This window comes from Anopheles gambiae, chromosome 3, assembly GCF_943734735.2.
Source record: "Anopheles gambiae chromosome 3, idAnoGambNW_F1_1, whole genome shotgun sequence".
In the NCBI taxonomy this organism is placed as follows: Eukaryota; Metazoa; Arthropoda; class Insecta; order Diptera; family Culicidae; genus Anopheles; species Anopheles gambiae.
The window spans coordinates 80302749-80324343 of record NC_064602.1 but is presented as its reverse complement, the minus strand read 5'-3'; the positions used below and the strand labels follow the sequence as shown (position 1 = coordinate 80324343).

At 43.2% G+C, this 21595-nt stretch overlaps 1 protein-coding gene across 3 annotated transcripts in view; it reads right to left on the bottom strand.

Annotated features, from left to right (window-relative positions):
* Positions 1–21595, bottom strand: part of LOC1278321 (insulin-like growth factor-binding protein complex acid labile subunit) — a 113874-nt gene that overhangs the window by 74494 nt on the left and 17785 nt on the right. The window contains exons 1-2 of one of the 3 annotated variants that reach the window (XM_061662150.1): positions 19171–19360; positions 7185–7237 (exon numbers count right to left, since the gene is read on the bottom strand). The exons of the other annotated variants lie outside the window; for them this stretch is intronic. The gene's annotated coding sequence lies outside the window, so the exon portion shown is untranslated. Of the gene's footprint in view, positions 1–7184; positions 7238–19170; positions 19361–21595 lie in introns of those variants that run through there. 3 annotated transcript variants of the gene reach the window in all.

Sequence of the window (21595 nt, the reverse complement as noted above, 5' to 3'; positions counted from 1 at the left end):
TTGGATTCGTCAAACATGCTGAGATGTGCAGAGCAATGTGCAAAAAAGAAGGGAAAAAATGGGCTTACACACACGGCTTCTACGCCTTCTGACAGTCAGACGGGGACGTCACGAGACAACGCCGAGCTGGCAAACATCATTCTACGATGAGTAATGTTATGTGGCTGCAAATTTGGCTCGTAAAAAATACCCTTTTCCCCTTTTTTGCTCGCTCGCTCGCCTTCTCGCTCTACTTCCGTGTTCCGCGACGAGCGTGGCTTTTGTTGTGAGATGAAAATTAAACAAAGTTTAACAAGCGCCGGAAGTTTATTGACAAACGAAGATGTCATCGCAATTGGCATGATGGAAAATTTGTGTTTCACGAAATGAGATTTGCGTTTCGCTCCATGCCTGGCGTGGAATTCGTTGGGGTTTTACATCTGCTGTGTCGTCCCTTCAGGCGCCGTAAGCACGAGGCACGATGCAGCAAAACGAAGCAATGTAATATTTGACTGTCAAATTGAATGTTGCACAATTTGATTTTGAGTAAATGAAAAACATATAAACATCTGAAGAAATTGGGAACATCCAGCAATGCATTGGTAGTGCAGCATAGCAAATGGGGTTATGACTAAGGTATCACATACGTACCTTGTACTTAAAAACCCGTCAGAAACGAGCAATAGATCATCCGTCTTCCCAACAAAGGTAAAAGCCATCGTCACACGTCAACTCCACCAACTTTTTGCTTGAGTGTAGTCAAGAAGCTTCAAGAGGTTTCATTTTTGGGAGAAGAAATCGTCTCTGATTCAAGCTATCCCTCCCACAAACAGGTAGAAGTGGTTGGGAATTTTGGGTTGTTCGTTTCACTCGGCAGTCCCCACGGTTCGCATGATTCACGGAGTATGCGACCCAACGACGAATGACAAAACGGAGTGTTTTACAACCTCCCGGACCACATCCTACGCGCTTTCTCACGCATGGTCTGATAGGCTCATTCGTTATCACTGGAGAAGCATTTATCATGGGTTACACAAATTGCTTACGAACGGGGCACACGGCAAGGGGGTGGAGATGTGAGATACACATCTGTGCGAATCTATCCCAATCTCAATCAACGTCCTTCATCGCTAAACCATCGGCACGCCGCGCCAGTGGATATGTAATGCAATCTAATGTGTATAAATACAATTTATTTTCATCACGATCATCGTTACACGCACAGTGATATTAATGGGCGGTCGATTGGAATGGGTAGGATGAGGAGCGGCTGCAAATGTGCCGACGCTGCTGCGTCAGTGTCAGATTAGGTTTGCAGTTTGACTTGGGTCCGGGGCTTGCCCCAAAAAGTGAGGTGGATTAGGAAGTGCACGTGTAGGAAAGTTGTCTGCCGCTACTTCCAGCTCAAACAACGGCTCAAACCCTGCCCAGAACCCTTTTTAGCTTTGGAGTAACTTCTTGGTTGGTAAGCTGGTGTCAAACAGAATCATTTTATGCTCTCATTTCCATACTGCAAGAATCATGTCTTGGTGAACAGTTTTATGGAGTGCATCCCGAATAGCAGGAAACTATACCGTATACCGCATCGCCCGGAAGGATCCAAACTTTTGGTTCGCTTTTGACTCCCTCCCCGAAAAAAAAGCGAAACAAGCTCCAAATTACACAACTCGCCAAGTACGAGACAGTTCCAAGAATGGAGCACCAAAGACCCCAAAAATTGGAACCACCAGTCGGAAGGATACGGAGCGCAGTATCTTCTACCGGAGCTTTGCCTTACGTCGTCGATGGCAACCCATAGACGAAGTTTCTTCTGTGCATTTTATAATTTCATTTCCGGCATGTGTGTGTGTAGGAGTGTGTTTCTGTGTTCTTGTGTGTGATACACATTGAAAGAAAGTTTTCCGATGTAGCATAGAAACGACGACGCCGTACATATATGCAATATGGTACACAGCACACACACACACACACAGTGCATCAAAACGACATCCCGGGGTATAGTTTGGATCACCTGTTCGTCCTGCCTAGAATGTTGCATCCATTTCCCCTGAACGGGTGGAGGTGAAAGCTTTACAAGGGTACAAAATGGAGCGGTGTGATGTTTGCGTGCGAAATTTTATTACCCTGCTTGTTGACAAACATCAACGGTCCGTTCATCGTGATGCTAGTTTGAGCAACTAAACATAGAGGGCGCTGACTTCGTAGAGAGGATGCCATCGATGCCACGATCGTAGGGCGAAATATTTCAACATGACTCAGCCATATTTGCAACTGTTAGCACGAAGATTAACCGAAGAACCACCGAAGGGAAAGGGCATCGACCGTAGCGCCGAGCGGGAACGAGCGAAAGGGTACTTAAGGAACGACGGCTGAAGAAGCGCCCTTTTCTCGCGTACTAAAGTCCCGGAAGAAAGAGTATTTTTTTAACCCTTCCGTTTGAATAAAGTGTTAAAAGAACTTTTTGCGTTTACTATTCGCGGACTTTTCAAGTTGAGAAAATTCTGTTGCTCGAGGCAACACTGCTGATGTACCTTCGTCCGCTCCGCTTGCCACCCATAATGGGTTCCATAGTGTACCATCAATACTGGCAGAAGCTTTTGCATAAACAGATCAAGAGTGCGAACGAGAAAGATACCAACTGGGGCAAATAACACAACCACATATCGCCTTCCCGAATGGTCCCCTACGGTGGAGATGAGAGGAACAGCAGCAGCAGCAACAGCACGGAGCAACAAAAGTCGGGCAAGCCGGAAAAAACAGAACACGGAACTGGAAATGGAGAAGTTGTTTATTGTTCCTGATGGCACACTGGTAGGGAAGGTATGACGAGACGAGATGGTGGCGTATTAATTGAACGGAAAATGAACGGTTTCGATGTACGGAGGATGCGGATACGAGGGTGCGTATACGTGCATGATGTGTATTTGCCGAGCAATTTCATTCATACCGTTCGAGTGCTCAAATACAGTAAAATGGATTGCTACGGGAACAAAGGCACGGAAAAAGCATCATAATTTATCAGCGATGTGGAGTAATGCGACCCACCGATCCATTGGGTCGTTTGGAAAGGCTTAGTGTTAAGCACACTTCACGCAGCGTACTGAAGTTTGTAATTAATTTAACGATTAAATTGTGTACGTCGTCAATAGACGCCAAAAGCTTTTTGATAACAATTATTTACTTCTTCATACGAATAAAAGTTATTTGTGGACGAAAAAGATCTTATATCACAAAACTATACTATTTTCAACCCCAAAAACTAACAGAGCTCACCACCAGTTGGTCAAAGCTAATTTCCCGTCCGGTAGTTTATTTTGTTGATATTGTCCCAACCCACGCTCAAACGACCCCAAACGATACACAGCGATTGTCTTGGAGGGTGAATCTTGCTCTACACGGCCGCTTGCTGCAAAGTCATACGATCCTGTAGCTTTACGGAATGAACGTGAACGTCTTACCGACTGCCCCTTTGGAGAAAGAGAGAGCAATTAAAGCAACCATTAGCTATATTGCGGCAAACGATTATCCTGTGTTTCTTATACCCTGTCGGGTGAGTGGTTTTATGGTAGTGTAGCAGTTGCGTAACGAAGTAGAGTGTGTGCACTATCCCTTTTTGTTTTGCTGTTGTTGCGGCACAAGGCCCCGGGAAGTCGGGAAGATGGCCAGGTATCGTCATCATTGAGAAATGTTTCCCTCTTCCCCGGTGCTGTCATTAAGCTTTAGTCTGTGTTGTTCTATTTCCACACGATGAAGCAGCAAGCGATCTACCACACATAATCATGAGTGTGATGGTACAGAGGCCAGTACCAGCACAAGGACAACAGAGCTATAGAGCTCGGGATGACTTGGTTTTACCAGGTTGCGGCTGTGCCGGTCGGATCAGTGTGCTTTGAGGGTCCTCCCCCATGTTGGAGGATGTTATTGCCCTGCATGGGTGGATGGGTGCTAGGAAGCAAAATTGCACAAAAGAGTGATGCAATTCGTAGAGGGAAGGATCGTAGCAAAAACAAACAAACTATGTCGAAAGATCAGTGTAATAGGATGTCGTACGTTTTTTTACGCCCCAGCTCAAATGCTTGTAATAGCAAATGGGCTAAACAGCTAAAGTGTCACCAGTTTACGAGGTATTTTAGTGCAAGAAATATGTTCTATAATTGTATACCTTTAACAGTAGCTTTAAAAGGGTTGTTTAACAGTATATAAATATTACAGTTTATGTTGGACAGGAAAGCTTCCCTTTTCACCGACAACAGAGATAAGAAAGACGAACTTAATGCATAACATCAAAATAAATTGTATTTTAATCTTTAAAAGTATATATTCGAACTATTTCAAAATGTAGTTTGACCTGTTTACGGAATTCGCACATGCATAACCTATGCTGCATATTTTCCGTTTCATACGTGAAATTCTATACGACTCGGCACAATATTTTTTCAATGTTCTTCAATGTGCTTTCAGTGAAGTTTTGGAAATTTAAATTACGATTCAACTTTAAATGCATGTTTTGAAGACCAAATTTCTTAATTATTTAAAAATAATGAAACCAAAGCTTCATGGAATTCATTTTGGATGCACATTTTGAAAGCATTCCGAATCCTCCTGGAAACGTGTATTTATTTCATGGTTCAACTTTTATCTCAACCCCAACAACCATTACGAGAGATTATGTTCCATCCTTTCTACTTGATATTCACAAACACACACACTATACGCATGCATGCAAGCTTGCACTAATGTTCGCCTTTGTTCTTGTTATCTACTGCAACTGCAAGGATGTACTGTCAGTGTTTAACAAACCATGGATCCATATTTCAAAACTCAAAGATACTTTTCCTAGAAAATTCCGTTGCAAACAAGGAAATCACTTCATAAATCACCATTACCTACCGTTACTGTTGCTCGGTGTTCCCCCCCCCCAGGGCTCGGTGCTCTTCGAGCTTGGGTAACTCTACTACACTCTCTAGCGCATGTGTCTCTAGCAACTCCTGTACGGGTGCATGCGAACGACGAAAACACAGGAAACGTAAAGCGAGAGCAAAAAAAGCACTTTCCCATAAACACATATTCAAATTTATTGCCACCAGAGGGCGGTACTTTATGTCCGGCAGAAAGAATAACCGAAGCGATCGTCGTCGTCTCGCCTCGGAAAGACGGGAAAACCCCGGAAGCAACTAAGAGCTGCAGAAAATTCGTCTTTACCACGAAACGATCCACTGTTCCATTCCATCAACTGGTTGAAGGCTTTTCTTGCTTTCCCAAAAAAAGGTCGGACATACTTCACACATACGCGCGCACACCACCAGAGCATACGGTCACCGAGCTTGAGACAGTTGCAACGGTGCAGAGAAGCAAGCAGAAAAAGGACTGCTTGCGTTTTGTTGCTCCTATTTCAGATGTTCCACCAACACAACCCAGACCACTAGTTAGTAGAGCAACCCGAGTCCTCAGAACAGGTTGCAAGCGAATCTGGCAATGTTCCGATCTCCGGTGCTGCCATGTCCGTCATAAATTCCCATCACCAACCCAAAGCATATGAGCCGCAAACCGGTACAGACGAAATATGTGAATGGCTGCGATGATTCCCCGTATCGTACCGTGCAGATGCAGAGAGACAGAAACTACCACAAATTCGTCGGGTGGTTTTATTTTTTTGGCAACAAAACTCCACCAGTTTTGCATAACGGGAGATACAAGGTCCTCCGGTTTGGTGTTGGTGCGTTTCAGCTGATTGCAATTTCCCCAAAGTTATGGGAGCACGCTATCTTATCCCGCACCACACCCACTAACATGCTCGCCAATCGTTGCCAGAGAAAACGATGCTCTGAAGACGTGCACGTTTGTCTAGCGTTTGTCGTGAGGCTGAAGTATCCTCCCGTAGAGTGTCAGGAGCGGCTCATGACGATAGTTGAAAATTCATGATAATCGAAAGAATGCATGACCAACAAAAAAGGGGATTTCAAAAGCGCTCGGTGAATGATGCATTCCAAGTGCCAAGGACGTCAGGGTGCGCTTCAGAATCGTTGCATGATTTGTTGTTTTTAAGCCGGTCCGGAACAATGGTATAACGTGAGACCGCAACTGTGTGGTGCGTATGTCATCACATTGAGATATCTTCGCTCCCAGGCAAAAGATAATGCTGTACTGATTTTTGGGACACACAGCACTGTTCCCATCGGGTGGGGCTCTGTTTGCTTTATAATCCTCATTGTGAGTGTGGCTGGGCGGAAAGCATATCAAAGATTTGATGCAGTCGTCCCTATCCTTCGGCTTTCGGACGAGTTTTGAACGACTGTGATGCTTCGGTGAAATCACACAATTATGATAAATTTGATGAGTTCTTGAAATAGATTCAAGCTCACACGCTATGTGTGTCTGTGGGATATGTTCTGAATTTACTGGAAATAGCTCGTGCTGAGCAATTGCTTTGTGATTCACCGACACGTTTTTGGGGGAAAATCTGCCAAGCACCGTACGCTGTCTCACCATGCATTCTAATTAGCTTATTCTGCCGGTGCTCCTCCGGGCTTCAAAGAATCTAACCAATTCCTGCAAGAACGGACACACAACAATAGCCCGGCAACTGCAGCAGTACACCGGTGACAAACCAAACAACGGATCGGATGCACTCGCTGTACGAAAGCGTGGTCTATAAGGCCGATTATTGGAGCGTAAGCCTGTTCTGCGGTATCTACAACACGTCGCACAAACAAACGATTCGTGCACTATAGTGGTGCGCGCAAAAAATTGAAATGAAATGAAAACAACAAATTTGCAACCGGGCAGAAATAGTACGCAACACATCCCTGCGCCATGGCGCAGGTGATGGTGTTGCCTATCAATGGCGACTGTACGCGAAGAACACCACCATTGGAGTTGCGCGCTCGAGCGGGTGCGTTGTTTTGTCGAGGGATTAAGCTTTTAACTGGAAATTGCAAAAATCAACATCCGCCGTGTGTCAAAACACAAATCGAAATGCTGCTGGCATTCCGAGTGAATGGAACACTTTTCGCTGTCCATCTGTTAAGAGATTCCATTTCATAGCGGGTTTTTGAAACTCGGAGTGATGCAGGGTTTTGTAAGAAATCACTTGGAACAAATTCAATCAACCACAGATGTGAATTGACTTTCGAGTACAATAGATTCCATTAGATTTATGGAAATAGTTTGCTGTGTAGTAGCAATAATTCAATCTTTGCTCTTACCGTTTTCAAAATTCTCGTTAATATCCGAAAATATTCTAAGCCTTTCGACGTACCTGAAAAGAAGAGCAGAATAAAAACATTAGTTCCAAGTTATTTCAGGCTAAATTTTCAAAGCAAACTCCACTCAACACTGGCCCTACTGGAAGGCTTTTAAATAATTGGGGAAAAAGCTTCACTCGCATCTATTTTCTCTGATTGCCTGAGAGTCCATATTTCTTCGGCACACGATACACATCGCATCAGCAATGCACCAAACGCTGCACCTCTCATCGTGCTGCTTCCGCGGGATTCACTTTCATTCACGTCCAGACAGAGTAGTAGATGGTTTGGGCAGACGCTGACGCCGGAACGTGATGAAAAATTCAGTTCCATTCCCTTCTCGAGGTGGGCGCACATGAAAGAGAATGCAGAAGGAAAATGTTCTCAAATAATGACAGACTTTTGCACGGCTGAGTAGGGCCACGGGAAACGGGTTTACGTTGCTGTTGCAAATTTAATGTGCAGATCTAGAGTTCTGAATGATTTTGGATTTCTCATCGGCTTTGAAAGGATTGAACGTTAGTTGTGACAGCTTAAATATGTCTGTTCAAACAGACTTTGCCAATTTGACACAACATAATTAATACAAAGTACGTTTGCGTTTAGTAAGTAATCAACACTATTTTTAGCAGTCTATTGAAACCAAGAAAATGTTTAAATTCGCATTTAGCTTATTTATTTGTTGCTCTTTCAGCACATAATATGATTTTCTTACAGTTTACCATCAAATTGTATTGCTAATTAAAATTTATTTTTAAATTATGGTTTAAAAAGTAACGAATTCACTAAAGGATACAGTTAACTACATTCTAAAACGTGTAGTCACAAACGATACTAGTTTTAAACTAGTTTGTCCGGGTTTGGAGGTGACCTTCAAGCTATTTTAATCTGACTACCATCCCAAAACAGTTCTCTGTCTAGCCAAATCAAATGAAAATTTCCATACAAAATGCACAGTTTATCACAATTCGGGTCAAGATCAAGAACACGATTCAAAGTAACATAAAAACACAAACAAAAAGCTCGTTCTGTCGGGTGATAATCCGACGGTTTCGTTTTCATCCCCCAACCGTTGATGCTACTTGGCACCACTGTCAACTCCAATATTGATCTCCCTGTAGCACGATTGAGCGTGTCTCCCAAAAACCGAGATGACGTGTTGATGCGCGTTGAATACAAATCGGCACGACAAACAAAAATATTCATCGTTACAAACGCTCAACCGCACCACATCGCAAAAGCAAATGGACGCATTTTTCCAGCTGGTAGTGTCCCTTTCCCAAACGGGCATCACAAAACCTTCAAAGGGGTGTATGTAAATTGGGCCAAAGATATCACAAATGAAAGTAGGACCGAAAGCTGCCCAATAAAGGCATCAGGCAAAAAAGAAAAGCTACAAAACGCTTGTTTTGATTTCAAGGTTTGGTGTCCTTCTTGTGTATGCAGGACACGGCATTGCACACGGCACACGCACCATCACCTCCACGACTGGCCAATCGACTGAACGGGCTGAACATAAATACCAATTACCGTCAACCCATACACACCACACACGAGCATCATCAACAGCAGCATCACCACCATCTGAATATGGTCAAACATGAAAATTCCACCCACGGAGAACCGATGAAAAATGCTGATCAAATTCCGAGCACGAGGTTTGATTGGTTTGATTTAAAAAAGTAAATCGTCACACCTCGCGCGGAAATGTGAAACACGATTGTGTGAAAAGTTGGCGACGATGTTTTGCCGCCCCTGACCATATGGAAAAACGCGGGAAAACGGGTCGATAAGAATATTTTGGGAGCGTTGTCTTGTTTGTCGCACAGGGTACATAGAATGAACCGAAAAAAATCACGGTGATTAATTTTAATTAATTTCACTCTCTCCACCGCTCTATACGTTCCGAAATGTGGAACGCGTTTGCACTTCGTTGCATTGCATTGCAGCGTGTGTTCGTTACACACAAAAGCGTATGTAAAACGTATCCTGCCGTACCCGTATGTTGACGCGCCGTAACGCAGCTGAAACGATGAAAAAGAAAGAACACGGATGGCAATGGATGGTAGTGAGACAACACAAACACACGCAGCGAAGAGAACGGTGGGATAAAAATGCCACCGACAGCAATTTTCCATAATTAATTACATTCACAGCCCTTTGCACAATCTTGGACATTTTGTGGCCTTTTATGTGACAGTTTCGATGTGGATGGTTTTGGGCAGGGTTTTTTTTTTTGTTATTTTATTAAGAGAGGAAAATTGGTCAACCGTGGGTAACGGTGAATAATTACAGGCGCGGTCCGAGTGCGGCATATGCTCAGGGGGATTGGTTTTCCGAGGATTGGCCTCGCTCGTTATCCATGATGAGCATATTGGTATGAAATTGTTAATTACTGCCAGGTGGAATGTGGCGGATTCAGGCAAATCGTTCGTGTATGGAGTGTGTGAGAATTTTCCGCTTATGTTGACCGTGAAGGGACAAGGATCAAATTTTCATATATTCCTTTATTTTCGTTTTATCGATTGGATAAATGCAAAATGTTACCTCAGTACCAAGTGCTGGAAAGACTTGGAAAGTTTATAACAGTGAATGTGTTTAAGTTTAAAAACAACGCTTAATTTTAAATTGAAAATAAAATAAAAACTTTAATATTTATCCGAATGTATCTCTTTTACGTATTCAACTTCAAGAAATATCTCGCTTTATAACGAAAATATTGCGTGTTGATTTCGCTTTATAATTTATGGAAAGCTTCATCTTATTCCCACCGCTCCAATGAGCACTGACGCAGGGATTCATCCTTTACCCACCAACCAATCCTTGGACCAGTGCCATTGCAAACAGTTTCCCAGGAGCAGCAGAGCGCGGTGCTACACAGCACGATGATACTGAATCATACCGCCCGGGTCCATTGCGAGCCCAACGAAAAGCGTTTCACGGCAAACGCCATTACTAACCAATCGCGCGTACAAATAATCTCGCACGAAAGTGCCGAAAAAACGTGAGCCGATTCGGAAATGAGTTTCGAGCGTCCGGGGGGAAAACACTCCAGCAGGGTTCTTCCCAGATTCAACTTCCGCAAAAGTGATATAAAGAAATCATCTATTTCGCACAACGGCATAGCGGTGGGTACGAGCTGTGTTTTAGTTTTCGCTCGTTTTTAGCATTTCAACTGCTTCCTTCCAAAGACACTAGACCTCTTATTGGGTGGGGCAGTAGGTCCACGGTGGTGGTGAGTGTGCAGCGAAATCGATCCTTAGCAGGAGCATTAGCAACCTGCGCGTATTGAAAAGCACTCCCTGCTCCAGGGCATTTCCCAGCTTCAGAAGGAGCTTGCGCCGCAGGCACCGGCAACTTCGCCGGGTGATAATCATGATCAGCCAGTGGCGGAAGCTCCTAAAGCAGCAGCAGCTTGCTCGTTTTTAATATATTCTACACCTGTCACCAGGCGACACCTCTGCATTGGAATATTAGTTTCCGGTTGGGATAGGCGGACCCGGGGGCCGAGAGCGGTCTCCAAAAACAGAGCGTGCAAGGAAGACGTCACAAACGCCGAGTTTTGAGATGGCGATGAAAAGGGCTTGGCAACATATTTACCGCTTCGCTGTCGATAAGTGAATGAACGCGGCTAGTCTGGTGTTCGTTTCACCCACAAAACCCTTTCATCTGTGTGAGAAACCTGGGAAGAGATTATTGTGATGAGCCTTTGGGTCCCGAGGAGTTATTTAATTCCATCAAAGTGTGTTCCAATTTCGTGCAATTTCATTATCCCGGCAGCTATCATCATGATTGGTGCAGCTTGGTAAAGCTTCACTGCTAAACCTTTGCGGGCTTGGACGTGGATTAAGATGATGAAGTTGATGCAGCAGAGCAGACATCGGGAAGACTTGGAGCAGCATCGAGGTGCATTGGAAGGGATTTAGCGTTCCGCTTTGAACATTTCGATTGAATCTTTTCGTCTGTGTATGAAGTGTGATTTGTTTAGTAATAAGATTGGATTTGATGCGCGAACCAGAAAGCGAATGAAATTCTCCTCGAAGGTGTTTAAGTACACCACAAGTCTTAGACACAGATTAAATGACATTGCATTCAGCGCAAAATCCTTCATCAAATGAAAGTGAAAGGAATTGGAGAGTGAAATATGTTTTTAGAAACGATATTCCCATCGGTTAACATCCTTCTTAGTACTTTGATATCATCTCAAGGCTACTTTACTCTAGTAAGGAGCTTTATCAACATCCAATATAGATGTTCACACACAAAGACAAAAAGTAACAAGAACAACGCTTTCTTTCTGCCCGTGTTTCTTTCCTAGAAGGCTCCTCATAATGCTCCACATCCAGGATTGCTCTTGGGATTTTCCAACTGCCTACAAAAAACAGCAGAATCGGGCCAACCTCGATAAATTTATAAAAGCAATGAAAAGCCACTCAAACGAAATGGGGCACACCGATCTTTGGGTTTCGTTAAGTAGGAAGAAGTTCAAGGAAGAAGGCAACTTTGTTTTTCAATCTCTTCGCTTGAAGACAAACGGCTGCTACACAATTCACATTGTCATTCGGGCGTGGAAACGCATTATTGTCCGTTAGTAGCTGGAATCGGTGAGATTACACAGCTTTTGCTTGTAGAGGCTAGAAAGACACTCTGATTAAAGTAGGTTTTGGATAGGAGAACATAGAACTTAAGAGGAAGTGAAAGAACAAAACATGAACTTCCAATATTCTCAATTGATATGGTTAACAGTTCTTAGGGAATCTTGAAGGATGTAACAACAAGTACATGATTTATACGAAGACAACAAAAGAAGGTTTACTCTTGAGTCCCTTTCCAAACATCTTGAACCTTCCCAATAAAGACCTTCCTAATAAAATGAGTTCGTTAATTTCCACAATGGTTTCTGCAACAGTTTTAGTGAAGAGTTGGAAATACTTTCGATTTGCTATTTTGCCATTCAAAATCTAAGAAATTCTAATAAGCCTAATCTTGTTCTGACTGCAAATCATTTTAAAGTCCCTTTCAATTTGAATCATTCATTAGCTTCAAACTAAAACTATACAATGATTCAATGTGATACTTTGTTGCTATCAATCAGCATGACCTAATTACGCAACGCAAAGCCCCAAACACAGCGAAATCCGAACGTCGTCCATCCCCAACGCCTCCACACCGCTTAATGCAATATTGCAAAATCATGTGATTTAAAATTCGGCTTTATTTGCATGAGATAACCATTTCTCTAGCTCGAGCGCTCTAATGAAGTCATCCATTATGCATTGGCACTGTGGATGAGTCTGTCGGCGCCCGAACAACATACACTCATCTCATCTCATCCACCATCGATCGATAGGGGCCTTTCAAACGCAGTGAATGACACGGTGAAGTCACTGTTCGCAGATCAATCGGAATGAATTCAAGGCCAAAACGGCTATCTCTGGCTGGCTCAAGGGGTGTTTCGTCAAATCCGGCGATTGTGGCGAAATAAAGTAGCCGTCCCTATCCCCAAAATGGGGGCGCTTTGGGCGATGATTATAGGGAGGTGGGATATTTCTCGCAGACAGGAAACAACAAACGGGGCAACAAACATCCGCCAAGTGTGAGTGTGTTTGAGTAATCATATCGATGTGTGAACGGCGCAAAATTTGGAACGCAGGGCAAAAGAGTCACTGTCGGTGTATGTAGCCGACGCCGGCGGGTAGCAGTGATCTGTGCGAAGGCATTGAGCCGTCTGTTCCATGTCTGTCCAGTTGAGTTATTTGGAAGGGACAGGGCACATTCGTGTTCTAGCGGGTTGTGGTGTGTCTTAGAAACCACCCAACGGATATGCCCGTTACTTGCCGAGGACGAAGTCGTGCGGGTGTAGTGTGAAGGTATGAAGTATTCCATTTGCCCAAAAAACTTGATCCGTACAAAGATCAACAGGCAGCGCGTTTGGTTCGTGATACGCTGGGGCTAGTTGAACTAGGCACATCAACAGCAGCAGCATAATTGAATGGTTTCGGCGTCTAGTAAAGCGGCTCCTAGGCGCACATGATTAGAACGCAACATGACGAACCTTCGATGCCCGGGCGTCGATAGCTTCCATGGCGTCTGATGGATGAGTTGTGACTTTTGCCGATGTCTCGGTTCTCCCAACTCCTCAGCTCCCGGTTTTTTTTCAAAGGGGCAGGCAAATTAAAACAGCCAACCGAAAGAGATTGAATGATGCGCGCGCGATGATGCCGACCGGTCGATTGCATATAGACGGGAAGTTTTTTGTCGTCTCCACTCTTTCCCACTCGAGCCCTTCGCAGGAGTGGTTTCTTATTTCTTCCCTTCGATCGTGGTAATGATGCGACGACGTCCGAATGGGAAGCACACGATGGGAACACACCAGCCTACCACCATCTACTCTGGTCGTTGCTTTGGCGAGAGTGATGATTTAATGGATCAATAGAATCGAACCCAGCGTAGAAGGCAGCCCAGTCATCGCCAGCGTCACACCGCGGCGTATCGACTGGAGAAAAGTAGATCAGGTTTCAAGGTGCTCTAGATGTATCCCGGAGCCGCCCCTGGGGAGGAAGGTTAGTGTTGCTGAGGTTCATCAATTGTACGCTACGGCGTACGGGGCACAGCCCTTGGAGATACCCGTTTTGTGCAGACGATGCGATGTGAAAGAGATAAATTAGGTGTATGGTCGTTGACCCGTTAGGTCACACACACACACACACACACACACACGCACGTACACATTACACCAAAAAGGCTGCTGTGGATGGCTATGGACGGGTATTGGCAAAAGGCCAATTAGGTAAGGTTCGCTTCCTTCACTACACTCCTTCGCTCGAAGAGCTCTTGAGCATGGCGTGCCAAGGCGTTGAGCAGGGAGTGTTGGATGTGGACATCTTATTTTGCAGGGCTAGCTTCATTCTAGTGGTAAACGTGTGATTGAGGTAGTTTGAAATAAAAACAAAATTCCTGACCAATGTGTAAGGAGCATCTAGGACGGTTCAATAAGGCTGTCCAAAAAGCGACAGAGATTGATCTAGGATTGATCGCAGTAATGTAGAGTGATGTATTTGTTGTGACTGGTAGACATTTTTTTGTTTTGCTCCCAGCATAATAAAGGCATTTAAAATAGAGGGCATCTGTAAGCGAAACTGATATGTTTGTGCTGTAGCATAGACATCAAGTTGAACGTTAAGAATTAACGTTACTACTTTAGCACAGCGACATCTATTATCAAAAATACTGCAAAATGTATTAATAATTCAATAAAATAAGCTCCAAATCCTGAATTATCAAGTGCTTTTTAATCGAAATGGCGTACATTCATTTAAAATACAAAAATAAAACAAAAATACTCATTCATAGTCTGTTCTACGCCCAAAACGTTCAATCTTGCAAGAAACAACCTATACATTTTTATCCTTTAGGCGTAGATAAAGAGCACATTGACCTTTGCCGGAAGCTGTCAGCAGCCACATGGAAAACATCAATCGATTTGTGTTTTTTTTTTTCAGAATTTGTGCCACAAATCCAATTTAACAAGGCAAGAGCCTTCCCCGGGCACAGAAGCAGCGGGCAAAGGTAGGACAGCCAAAACCCCAATTGTTTGCTATCATTCAACATTTAGACTAGAACAATTCTCCCATCAAACGAATCCTGGGGTTTCGTGTTACGATGCCGGTGTGTGTGTGTGTGTTTGGAAGGATTCCAGATTTGTTTCCCCCAAACCGATCGATCGATCGGTTGTCAGCCAGCCAGCCCGGGTTGTGCTAGCCGTTGCTGACGGCACACCGCGGATTAGTGTCACTGTCACGGATTTGCCGGGATGGCGTATTCGTTCCCGGGTGTCACACCTGATCATCGTCTAGGCTGGCGGCACGAAATAGCGCTGCTAGCCGCCCGATTGCGATTGGGCCACTGACCGTAAAGTTGGCTTTAGTCCTCCCGCACCCATTGCTGTTGTCCGATTGACGTTTACAATTTGATTGTTTGCTAACTCGTCGCAAACACGCACCCACGTTTGGCGGAATTTTGCGCGTTAGTAGAGTGCTGAAGCAGCCGGGCGAGCCGGAGCAGCATCGTGTACACGTGGCGGCATTTGATGTTTTTGCGCGCCCGGTGCAATTTTGGACACAATGATGTGTTAGGATTTGGTAGCTTGACTAAGGATAAGGATGGTTGTGACAGTGCCAATCTGCCGGAGGGGTTTTCAGGTTGATGGATTTCATTTGTATCAGAAACTGCATCAGAAAATAAACACAGTAATTGGCGAACATTGGAAATTGTGCGAAACGGAAGATGCATCTATGCATTAAAGTGTAATGAAATGATAAATCAAGAGAACTTAAGGCATTAATACATTTATTATTTTAAGAGTTCAATATCTATTATCATGGAATATCAAAGCAATAAGTTGTACCATAAGCATATGATTAAGTCATTACTTATTTCTTAAGAAAATAAATTTTTATTTCAGAATCAGAAATTTCATCATTCTTTAGATTTAGATTTACAATAAATCTACAAACTAATATATTTTTTAAATTCTACAGTATTTGTACAAGAACCAATGTATAACATTTTATTGATCACTTTAAAGCTTCATGTTAGAATTTTTGTCAATTAATTTTCAGGAACTAATTTTAAAATATTCTCTTTACTACGATAAAATAAAAGTTGTTCTACCGCTTCATTTTTTTCGCAAATGAAAAACGAGACATGAAATGAAGAACTAAAAAAAGCAGCATTTCCTCTTCAAAAAGGCAAAAAAAAAACAACCATGTCGGTACGGCCGCGTGACATGGAAATTTATTTTTAATTATTTAATGGATTGTTGATTATTTAAATCTGATTCGCGCTGATGAAACACATTTCTGCTGCTGACTCGGAATGAACCGAAACAGCGAGAAACACGGGGAGAGAAGCAAAAGCGACAAAAAATATGGGAAGATTCGTTGGGGAAAAACCTGACCTGACACGTGCGAACCAGTGCGCAGTGCGTGTGCAGATTTGGTGCCTGTGCTTTTTTCGCCAATTTGTTCAATACATTGAAAGTGGGATATTTTATTTTTGTTCCTGCTCTCCTAGTTTGCACTAATGCACAAACCATTCGCTTCCCAGCTGGGACAAAAGGAAAGCTGAAGGTGCAGAGGAGATACAAAAAAAGGAAAATCACGAAACGAATAAATTTGTGAATCACTTTGGGCATCCATTCTACCCGACCTATCTCAATGCAATTTTGAGTTGGCCCAACTAGCGGCGAATTGCAATTTGGTGCTGTTTTCTCGTTTTGTTTATTCATCCTGTGTAGTCTGTGTTTTTCTGAGTTGTGCTGCCAGTCGCTGAGGGTAGAATTTGTGTCGTACAGTTAAAAAAAAACCTGAGCTTTTTCCTGTTCATCACCATTGCTTTCACGAGCAGAAAGAATAAATTGAAATCCTCGTAAATTGGACAACTTTCTGTCTTCCTTTTTTGTGTGTACTATTTGTCAATCTTAGTTATAACACTGTATTTTACTCAATTTGTTAGAACGGAGATGATGTACCTGGTTATTGTTGGAAATGCGAACAAACTAAAGGAGCAAGGGAGAAATAGATAAAGAAAGAGAGAGAGAGCCGTCATCGATGGATAGTTGCATTTTGTTGCATGCTAAAGCAAATGCTGAGAAATAGATGCTCATTTGCTACAAAGTATTCTTGAAGTTCCACTGTGTTGCAAATGAGTTTTTTAACATCGATTGAAACCCTTACTCACTAATGCAAAATAGAGCGTATTTTTTCATAATTTTGCAAACCCTAGGATAGGTATCTTTGAATTTTGAAAGCTTCAACCTATATTCGTTGATATTTAACTGGTTGCATCAAACAAGATACGAAAGAGCCTCAGTCAGCAAAATATTATAAATATCTCTCTCCAACTCACAGGCAGAGTAATTTTACTGAAACCCTTTAACACAATTTATTACGGTCGCTATGGCCGGTTAATGTTAAAAGCATAAAAGCGCCAATTTAAACTGCCACCACTGCCCCTCCAGAAAAACCCGTACCATTCAAGAGGCACTGGCACCACCATTTCCACCATTTCCAATAGGGTCCACTTGTTTGAACAGCCATCAAATGGTCAAATATCAGAGCCGAGCAGCCGACGCATGTGACACGATAAACACGGGTGACCAAAAATTAATGATTTCATGCTGCAGCACACGCGCAACAAGGATGGCCATCCGGCTTGCGAACCACACACACACACGCACATAGATCGTCGCTTTATTTATTATTAATTAACAATCAATTCGTTCCTTTCGGGGCACACACAGATAGGCGCCCGGTTGCAACATTGGCTCATCGAAACGCACGCCCTGCTGCCCAGCTGGCCGATAGGGAAGCATCCTTTCATCACAGACACACACACAGCCTGCCCGCCTGGGAATATTCATTTCAAACAGCCGATTTTCAACGATCAACACCGGCAAAATGTGTTTATAGTGTCCACCATACTCCTCTCCCGGCCACACTCTATCAGCGGCAGAACGGTTTATCACCAACCTCCGGGATTTTGTTGACGTCGTATACGTATGCTGGAGACTCGTGTGGGCATGTGTGGATAAATAAATTTGCAGGCTTTTCCAAAATTTTAATATTATCATTATCCCTCCCCCCTCCCCCCACTGCTAGCTACAACAGATGGGGAAAAGGGGTTTAAATTATTATCGCTATAATTGAAGTTATGTTTTGCATGTCCTATGCTGCTGCGGCAGACAAATAGAACCTAAAACTTCGTGCACACACGCGGAGGATATAAATTGCATTTTCACTCGCTTCAGGTTGTTTGTTTTGGCACAAAACCCGGAACACGCATCCTGGAATTTGGACAGCCGATACACATTTGTGTGGTGCTGTGTTTCCCGATTGAAGCGCCAAAAAGGTAGAATAGTTGGTGCATGGGTCGGTTTTAAAGTTGGTCCAGTTTGGTCGCATGGTGCATGGAATTTAATAATTTGCCAAAAAGGGTTTTTTTTAGTTTTAATGTATGATTTTATGATAGTATCGGAATTCAAATTGTGTTTAGTTTCCCAAAATGTTTTTACAAAATTGAAATCATTAACGCCGAAAAAGAAAGCAAAAGTAGTATTACATTATATTAACATAAAAAGGAAACAATAAGTGCAAAATTTTATGTAAAGACATATATTTTTAATATTTTACATCGAAAAGAACATAAAAAAGTAGAAGCAAAAGTATTCTGAATTGAAATACAAAAAACGGAAACAAGAAAGAATAAAACATATCGGAAATGACATGTGTAGAAATATTTACAAAAAATAAACAGACATAATAAAATAAAATAAAACATGCAGAAACAAAACAAAATAAACTAGATAATTCTATAGCTCTAGGCATAATATTTTTCAATGCAACTCAATTTGATAACATAATTTCGTGGCGAAAGGTATTTATGATAAATTTTGCAAAATATATCTTGAACCTATAAAAATGGTTTTAATCCAGCAACACCCACATGTCGTTACGACACCAAACAGCGTCGTATAGAATTTATAATTGCCTCGTTTTGGCAAACAACTTTCTTCGTTTTAATCTCACCAAAGTTGGGCTGAGCCGCTATAAATAGTTTTACAACCATAAACACGCTCGCTCGCTCGAGAACGCCCCGAGTGCGCTGCTGCTTATATTCGTTGCGGCAATTTTTACTCGCTATATTTGCATATCTCGTTAGCACCGTTTCCCACGATATGGAGGGCAAATAGTTAAATTTAATTGCTGATGGTGTAAATACTGGAGCGAACGGGGCTCTATGTTTTACCGGGCGCCGCCACAGTCACAAACCGTTGCCGGTCGTGTATATCGGCCATAAATTCGCGGGCGTTTCTTCTCGTGTTTTTCCCCCCCAACGGAACACGGAAACACGGGCGCTATAAATCTATAATAAACGATTAAATTACCCAATTCAAATCAAATCCACCGCCGCCGGTGTACAGACGAATGTCGTGTGAGCTTGTAATTCGAAACACTTCACAAACCTCCCTGAAGCTGTAATACGGTTTTACTTCATACTTGCTTCCCTGCTTCGTGTGTGTTTGGCCCCATACGGTACAGATTTGGGTTATGGCGAAAGGTGCCGAATTGCGTTAAATTACCTGCAAGTATAGAACGGAACGAAGGAGAAATATGAGCGAAACTTGCACTAATCGTGCTTGATTGGTGTTTGTGGTGATGGGGTTCGGCCCCACAAGGTTAGAAAGTGTACGAGTGTGTGAGTGTGTAGCGTGTCGGGAACAAATTAACCCACAAATAGGACTCGCTTTTCTCTACTTCCAAGGAGTGGTAGCGAAATGAGTTGAAAACGGGGAAAAAATCCCTTTAATCAGATTAAAACCCCTTTTCGGATTTTTTTTTATGTTTGTTTCTTTTCCATTTGCTCCACCCTACTGGATGGAAAGAGGGGTGAAGTTCTCGACCCGGGGGCGGAAACGTAACCGGAAATCTAACCATTTTTCTTGACCACCGCGCGGAAACATAGTAATAAACACCCCGGCCCAAAACCCAGAAAATGATCACTAAATCATGAAGCGGCCAGCCCAACGAAGCGAATGGCGACGATGGCGGGTGTCGATGCGCCAAAAACCACTCCCCAGACCTATTATTCACGGTCTCCCAATTAACCTATTTGGAGCATTCCGTGCGGCTCCCACCGACCCACAAGATGCTCCAGATATGGCTAATTTCACAATACCTTGTGTGTGTGATGGATGGTGCAAAAAAAGGGCAATTGGAGAAAAGGCAACGAAATGCTCTTGTAGCAGCACCAACCAGAAAATGTGGCACCGCCGCCGACACTGAACTAATCGGCTTCCTCATCAGGGAGAGGTTTCATCAACACCAACCACCAAACCACGGCTCGAAATGAGCGCTTTCTTTCGCCTGACAGGGTACCGGAAGGGAGGTTGAGGGATACTAAATAAACATTGCTGGTTAGATTAATGCATTTGGGAGCATTTTTTTTTGTTGGTGGCGACCTGAGGCCCCGTTGATTAGATGGCACATCGTAGCACAGAACCGTGTAGCTCTTTGTGGGAAACGCTATTAAGAGGAGCATTATGAGACACACCTGTATGTTTGCGTTGTGGTGGGAATACTGTTGGAGCTGTCGTGATCAGTGAGAAAGATCGCAATGTGTTTGAGGCAGAGATATGTCATAATTTTGTGGAATGGCTCAACAACGCGAGTTGCTAATACATCAAACATTCATACATGCTTTTATCTTTCCTGATAGGTAGAATTATCTATGACATCAACTACAAATTACCTTTGAAGCTTAAGATGTAACAGGAATGATGGCTAGTAATAAATCAATTCCGGCTAGCTCCAAAAATTTTTGGTAAAAATTCTGGACATTAGATCGGGAATCATTTTCGGCATTTCCCCGAAGATAAGCGTTTTGGTCGTATGCAAATACCATTGAATTGATATTTTCGTAAATCCCAATGTACTTGTAAACGAAACATCTTTATGGAGATTCCTGTACTAAATCCGCTTCTGAAACTTCTGATTTCAATACCAGAACTGGTTCTGCTTCTGGAGCCAACTTCAATTCATGAACTAATCCCTATTCTGATTCTAGAACCGATTGGAATTCCCGGGTCAATTCCTATTGCGGAAAAAATTCAAGGATTGTAGTCTGCTCCAGAATCGGATCCATATCGGACCAACTGTTCATTCCCTTCAACTGTGGTTGCTAGTATATTTTGTAGCCAGCAAGTAACAGGACGTTAGCGCTGGAACCGGAAAACCTCTTAATTAAGTCAATTTATTTTTTGTCTTAAGGAAAATTTGCCATCCTCCATCAGTTATGGCAAAAAGTGGACACCATTCAAAATTAGGAAACACTGTAGTCTGGCTCCCACAACCCAATAGCAGCGGCATCAGTTGCATCATTATTAGGTGTCGGCAGAGACTCATCGGGCTTCCACCCGCTCGCTCCCTGTTCTTTTGGGGCCGTTTATTCTGCAACAAGCTGCTGGATGTGCTATAAAGTAACTCCGGATCGGCAAGTTTTGAAACATGAAAAAAAAACCGCACGTCTGGAATGCACTCTCGGCGCCGACGACCAGAAGATGGATGCTGATATGCGACCGTGTGGTGGTGGCTGAGACGATGAACGCCGTGGTGGTGATTGTGGTTTTTGCGTTCCTCTCTCATTGGTACTCCGTTGATCACAATCCATCTTAGATGGTCTCGATGGAAGGTTTGGTAAGGAAGTGGCAGTTGCTGCTTACATCTAGCACTTCTGTGGCGTTGTAATTTCTTGCGCCTCTGTGCCTTGTGCGAACCGAAGCAGCAAATTCATAGTTGCAAACCGTAACCGCA